Here is a 6,442-nt window from a genome sequence, read left to right on the forward strand (position 1 = left end):
TGTATGATGATTCACACATCCACACCTTTGACAAGCTTGAGAGTTGTCATTTTGATCATTTTTCTTGAAATGACCTTTCCCCTTAAATTGACCATTGGTCTTTTGACCATTGTTTTTCCACTTTCCCTTGAATTTTCGGAAGTTCCTTTTACGGTTTCCAAATTTATTAGTAAAATGAGCATTAGCATGTGCTTCAGGGATTGGCATGGCACCCGTTGGGCGAGCATTGTGATTTTTCATGAGAAGTTCGTCATGCCTCTTGGCCTGAAGTAATGTGTATATAAGCTCAGAATACTTCGTGCATTTGTGTTGACAATATTCTTGTTCAATATCCTCATCGAGGGATGGAAGGTGCATAAGGTCTTCTCTATTAAATCTTCATCTAAAACTTGCTTATTGCATCTTAGTTTGGAGCTAACTTTATGCACAGCAGAATTATATGCCGCAACGGACTTAAAGTCCTACAACCTTAAGAGAGACCATTCTTTCTCGGCTTCTGGCAACATAACCGCTCTTTGTTGGTCATATCACTTCCTGAGGGAGTTCCATAAAGCTAGTGGATCCTCCTCCATCAAATATTCATTTTTTATATCGGGATGGAGGTTGTGCTTTATGAAATGTAATGCCGCATACTTTGCCACTTGAGGTATTTGTGGAGCATTTTCGGGGGGGTGGGGGGTGGGGGGGGTGATAATCGTGGGACCAAGGTTACGTCCAATTAAATTAATTATCCATGGCCCATAATAGATAGTTACTTCCATCAAGTTGCAGTTCTTGGAATTCTCTTTTATTGATGCTACTCATTTTTCCTTTTTCTCTGTTCTCTCCTGTAGCCTACTCTGTCTAGAGCGATGCGTGCGGATAACGTGAGAAGAAATAGAGAGTGGAGATTGAAAGTGAAATGAGTGATATTTATTGATGTATTGTTCACCTATATATAGGTTATGAACAGGCGCTTTTACACTGTCGGTTACAACACTTGTATCTTTTCGGAAGGACACAATGACGGTTCAATACATGCAGCGTTTGGACAACGCTATGTTCTAACTGCTAGGTAGTTATCCTAATGGATATGCTAACTTCCTAGTTAGCCTAGATTTAACGCTAACATATTCTTACAAAATTTAACATAACCATTCACCAATAACTAAGTGAGATACACGTATTCTCTAATTCAAAATTTGCTTTTTGTTCATTTTATTTCATTTTATTTAAAAATTCCTCTCTACAATACCTTAGATAGCATGAACAGATGCAAATATATTTTATATTACCTTCCAAGAAATAGGTTATGTTAGATGTGGGGCATAATCTCCGCATTCAAGATTGAGAGATGGTTTTGTGTATATACTAGGAGGCGTAGGCGCGGCGGCACGCCGCACCCGTGAGACGGCATGGATATTTGCAATGTATGTGCAGCATCATCCGTAACTGAATGACATAAGGAGTTTAAATTCACTGATAAAACAGATGTTAGCTAGTGGCACAAAAATATATATTTGAACTCGGATTACATATTTAGCAGGATTATCTTAAATAAGTAGCAAAATTTAGCAAAGATGGTACAGCAACACGGTGCATTGGGCGGTGTCGGTGTTCCCATGTCTTCTAGTTGCTAGTGCTATGCGCTCTTTACTTGCTTCTTTTAAAGTAAGGTGATAAGTGCATTCATTGATGTGAAAAAATTTCTTCTCTTCCACCAAGGCGCCTATAGTTCGTTGTGCCTCTTTATGGCAAGGAAAGGAGACAATAATTTGTAATCGGTAGATAAGTGAGTGGCATGTCCCTAGATATGGCAAGGTTGTCTGTAATAGATTGAATTAGTGTATTAGCTGCCAATCTCTGAAACTGAGAGAAGGGTTTGGCCACACGTGTGCAGATCGTGAATTTTGTTGATCATGGCACTTAAAAATTTCGTTAATTCGCAAACAGCATCCTCTTGAATCGCTCATGCTTGGCCGCCTGTGCATAAAAATCAGATCTACCATGAGAATTTACACCTCGCATCAAGTAAAACATCTAGTTGAATTTCAAGAAAGAACTGAATAGAAGGAAGAGCAGATCAATTCTTACACTCAGACGATTCCACAGAATGAACATATAAATAGTAAAGAAACTTTTAACCTTGGTACATGATGGACATCAATATAGTTAAGAAGCAGTTGTTCTCGACATATGATTGGAAAAGTCTTTCTGTAGGAACCAAAATAGTTGACATATAACAAAAATTATTATACCATGAAGGAACCAAACCAAATAAGCAGAGACCCGGAGCATTCATAAGTGTACCTGGAGCAAAATCCAACATCCAAGTTTCATATGGATTGATACCGTCCATATACTGTGCATGGATGTAGAAACCGTAGGTGTTGCTACATAAGGTGCTGACCTTTGGCGATAGTCTGCTGGCAAGTATTTGGTAGCGACGTGCTGATGCATCTTAGGCCGCAGCAATTGACCTGTCAGCGCGGCTATTCTGTCTAGTGTTACATACAGTCATGTGGCATGCTGTAGGTGTCATACATTTGGCAGTGCACCGTTTTCTGGGATTGTAAGGTAATGGCCAGTTTTTTTCTTCTTAACGTAGTTTCATGGCCGGTGACCATATGTTCCAATGTAGTGCCGTCCTGGTGGTCTCCTCTTACCATCAAGCTGGAGGACCACAACGTCAATCCAAATACATTACCTAATGCTAAAAATATGGAGGTGCAGCTACAAAGGTAACCAGAAGGTGCTCTCCTTTTTAGCTCCAGTAAGGAAATCATAAAATGATCTAGCTAACAAAATTGGTGTTTCAAACTGAACAGTATTTGACTTCTACATGGGCTCTGCATATTTGAATTACAGTTTACTAAGCTGCCAACCATGCTGCCAACTAATATCATTAAAACATATAAAAATCCTTTTGCTAATAATGATGAGAATAACTGCATGACAACAATAACTTGGAAAAGACATCTACTGATAGTTGGATGGAAGAGGTAGTATGTGCATATAGTATTTTTGTAAACATATTAAAGATAATGCATGTGACATATTAGAAAGTTATGAAGACAGGAGAGAAGCACAGGGACACAAACCTGACATCGTTTGCATACGCATTACACATCAACCAAATGGCTGATTCATCGCCATAGGGAAGAGTGGCAGCAATCATAAGGAGAAGCGCACTGGGGTGTCCACCCCACATCTGAAAGTTGTAACTAAATTCATTTTTGGATACTGGAATGTAGGAAAATAGTTTCAGTGAGAACAAAAACAAAAACTTCAGGACTACCTAGATGTGTTCAGTATGTCTAAAGAAAGCTAGTTATCATGATAACAAAGATTTTACTGTATGCATGGAATTATTAGTAAATATAGATTGTACGCTGTTGTCAACATAAACACACAATTGACTTTCACAATATGAACAGAAAATTGATGTATCAATTTTAGGCAATCATGGGCCTTGATTCGCAGAATTCCAAAAACTGGTCAAAGTATGATTGCCATGTCAAGATCACTCAAATTATACATGACTAAATTTGTTTATTCTATTTTACCATAGGAGAAGTAAAATATTCTTTCTAATAGGTTTTGAGTCAATGGAAATCTCCCAATAAAATGTGTGATAAATCATATGGAAAACTGATTGATAAATAAAACAATTCCCATGAGAAATATTTAAGAAATTGAATCCTCCAAACTCTGTTGAAATCTTTTTGTTCAACCCTGGAATGGTTCCCCAAGACTTCTTACATGGTTCAATATTAAATTAGTAAATAACGGAGATAATTAGGGGAATGAATCATTAGATCACATTGTAAAGGTGGAACTAAATTACAGGTTTAGAATATCTCTGAAGCCTTCCTTGTATGGATCATGTTATCTGAATACTCCTTAATTAGTAGCTCACCAGGTTGAGAAATCTTGTAGATTATTATTACCTACTATCTCTTAGAAAGGTAAATAAATTCTGCTAAAGGGATTGAGTAATTTTATACTGACATTGTTGTACGCCTTTCTGACCTTCATACTTATATATGCCCTTACTTGTTGCAACGCACGTACAGAAGATTAATAACTGCAATATTAAATATATTCACTCAAGCAGGGCTGAACTGAAGGATTACCTGCTCAGTTCTATCCTCAAACGACAAATAGAAATAGGACTGCACCACCGACACTGCTACCATGTGCAGAGAGGAAGCCATTCAGGGAAGTCATAAGCAGGCTGATACGCACATCATTCTATGGCTTCTCCATTCTTATTAACACAATCAGATGAAGACATGAATTGATAAGAGCATAGAGCTGATGTGTTCGTGCTGCCACAGAATCTGAAAATAAATAATATGTTAGCTCACAATCGAGACATATTCAATCTTCTAATTCTATCCACAAACAGAAGGAACCGCCGGCCACAAACCAAATCACAACACCAACCGCAAAACATATAAACATAAAGGTAGATGCAACAGGAAGAACGGCATGCCGAGCAGACCGGCCACGGCCCCTTCCAAGACCTCAAGGTCTACCACAACGATGCAACTGCAATACCAGGAGAGCGTCAACAATAGTAGACTGTAAGGCAACAATGTAAAGGCAACGCAAACAACAAGAAATCCCAGTAAAAATACTATAAGCAATCGCTAAGGAGGCATGCTGTAACTGAAATCTACCAAAACGCTAACAAATTCTGAAGACATTCACGCAACCAGAACAGCTGGTTGCTTGCCCATCCAGATATCTCGCTTCCGAGCATCCTTCTTTGAAACAATGGGCAAAGAACCAATCAAGTCAGGAACCCCGACAGGAAGAACAGACTACTGGAGCGAACAATCAACCACCAGCAGTAGAAGGAAGGCACAACGGCCACAGGCGGAACAACACGAACACCAAACCAAGCCGACCGCCCACAGCCTGACGACAACACGGGGTTCACATATCACAGGCAGAACCACCACGACATCTTGATGGCCGCAATACCCAGCGGGGCCAAAGGAGGCATCGCGAAGGAGGCCAGTCGTGTCGACGGTCGGCAGCAGCGCGTGCACTCATAGGATTACCTGAGAAAAAAAAGCACATCATAAGGCATGGAGATTGGAGAGTGATGCATCGGAACGAAACCCAAACAAAGAAACGAATAACCCAGAGCACCCGATCGGAACCTCATGATCACAATCCAAGATCACGAACGAACGGCAGACCAAAATAAAATAAACAGGGGCAACAAATCGCTAGAAGTACAGATAAGAACAGGAAAGGAGGAAAACCCCAACTCCCTCCCGAGTTCACGCGGCGGCCAGATCGGCGCTCTCCGCCGCCATGCCATGGCCGGATTCGGGAACTCCGCGTGATGCCGCTCCTCCCCGAGTTCTGCTCCCGTCGGTGCTATTTCCGCCGTCGTGGTCTCGTTACATGGCTTATCCTGCTGATCGCCGCCATCCCGGCCAACCTTGAACTCCTTGCAAGCTGCTGCTCGCCGGCACGGCACGGAATCGGTCTCCTCCATCGACCCCCGACCGCCGCGACGCCGTTCTGCTCTTATTGATGACTTCGAGGAAACCCTAGTTACCTGGGTCTGTGGCACGCCTCCCAGCCTCCTCCTACTTCTCAGTATGGCTTTTTCCTCGGCCTGTTCGCAAGGAATCTCGGTCAGGGAGGAGCTACCAGAGGGAAGCCGGTGAAGGTGGAAGGCAGGGAGGAATTTCACGGAGATCGTGGGGAGGAGCCGAGGAGGCCGAGGGAGCAGGGATGGAGAGTATGTGTCGGCCCACGTATTCCCTCTAGGATGGGGTCCGTCACCGCTTTGACTACCGATTTTTTGACTTGAAGCCAATGCGCTAGTGGGGAAAAAAAGAAAGGGAACCGGCTTTCCCGAGGGATAGCAATGCACAGGCAACGTGAGAATCGGTAACCGGTTACCCTCCGGTCAAAAAAGAAAGAAGCTGGAAATAATTGATGGAGTAAATCAATGTATTGACCAGGAAACGCAATGACGTGTCAAAAAACCATTGAATGAAGGAAAGGATAAATAGCACATGAATAGTGCTCAAATCAATTTGGAGCCCGTAAACTGTTTGAACTTTATATAGTGTATAATAATAGCATCTTTGGATATAGTATTGTATATTTATGCAGATATATAAAGGTCTCTTTCAAAATGCTAGTCAATTTTTTTCTATTTTTTGATGGTGCACATGCTCCGTTTCCCATGTCTGATTCACCAAATGTAGTATCCTTGGTGACTCCAATTAAAAACATAAGGACCAAAACATTAATATTAAGTGGCAAAACTTGCATACATTAGTGGGTCAACTTCGTAAGACATCATATCCCCATTCCAACAACATGATCTCATTGAGATAAAAAAACAATTAGAAAGGGATACAACGATGTCATGATATTAACAGACCCAAACACGTTTTGATCTCTTGAATACTTGCATCATGTTCGA

General features: G+C 41.2%; 1 long non-coding RNA gene across 5 annotated transcripts; it reads right to left on the bottom strand.

The window, feature by feature from the left end:
• Positions 1 to 1,448: 1,448 nt before the first annotated feature.
• On the bottom strand, positions 1,449 to 5,769 carry LOC127294590 (uncharacterized). Of its 5 annotated transcripts, none has more exons than XR_007846789.1 (4): positions 4,116 to 5,769; positions 3,081 to 3,190; positions 2,390 to 2,652; positions 1,449 to 2,289 (listed from the first exon to the last, which is right to left on the bottom strand). It is a non-coding gene; the product is annotated as an uncharacterized lncRNA (long non-coding RNA). The 5 variants fall into 5 exon arrangements; XR_007846790.1 differs by having other exon boundaries at positions 1,449 to 2,193; positions 2,290 to 2,652; XR_007846791.1 differs by having other exon boundaries at positions 1,449 to 1,962; positions 2,074 to 2,652.
• Between the last annotated feature and the right edge of the window lie 673 nt (positions 5,770 to 6,442).

Source organism: Lolium perenne, chromosome 4, assembly GCF_019359855.2.
Source record: "Lolium perenne isolate Kyuss_39 chromosome 4, Kyuss_2.0, whole genome shotgun sequence".
In the NCBI taxonomy this organism is placed as follows: Eukaryota; Viridiplantae; Streptophyta; class Magnoliopsida; order Poales; family Poaceae; genus Lolium; species Lolium perenne.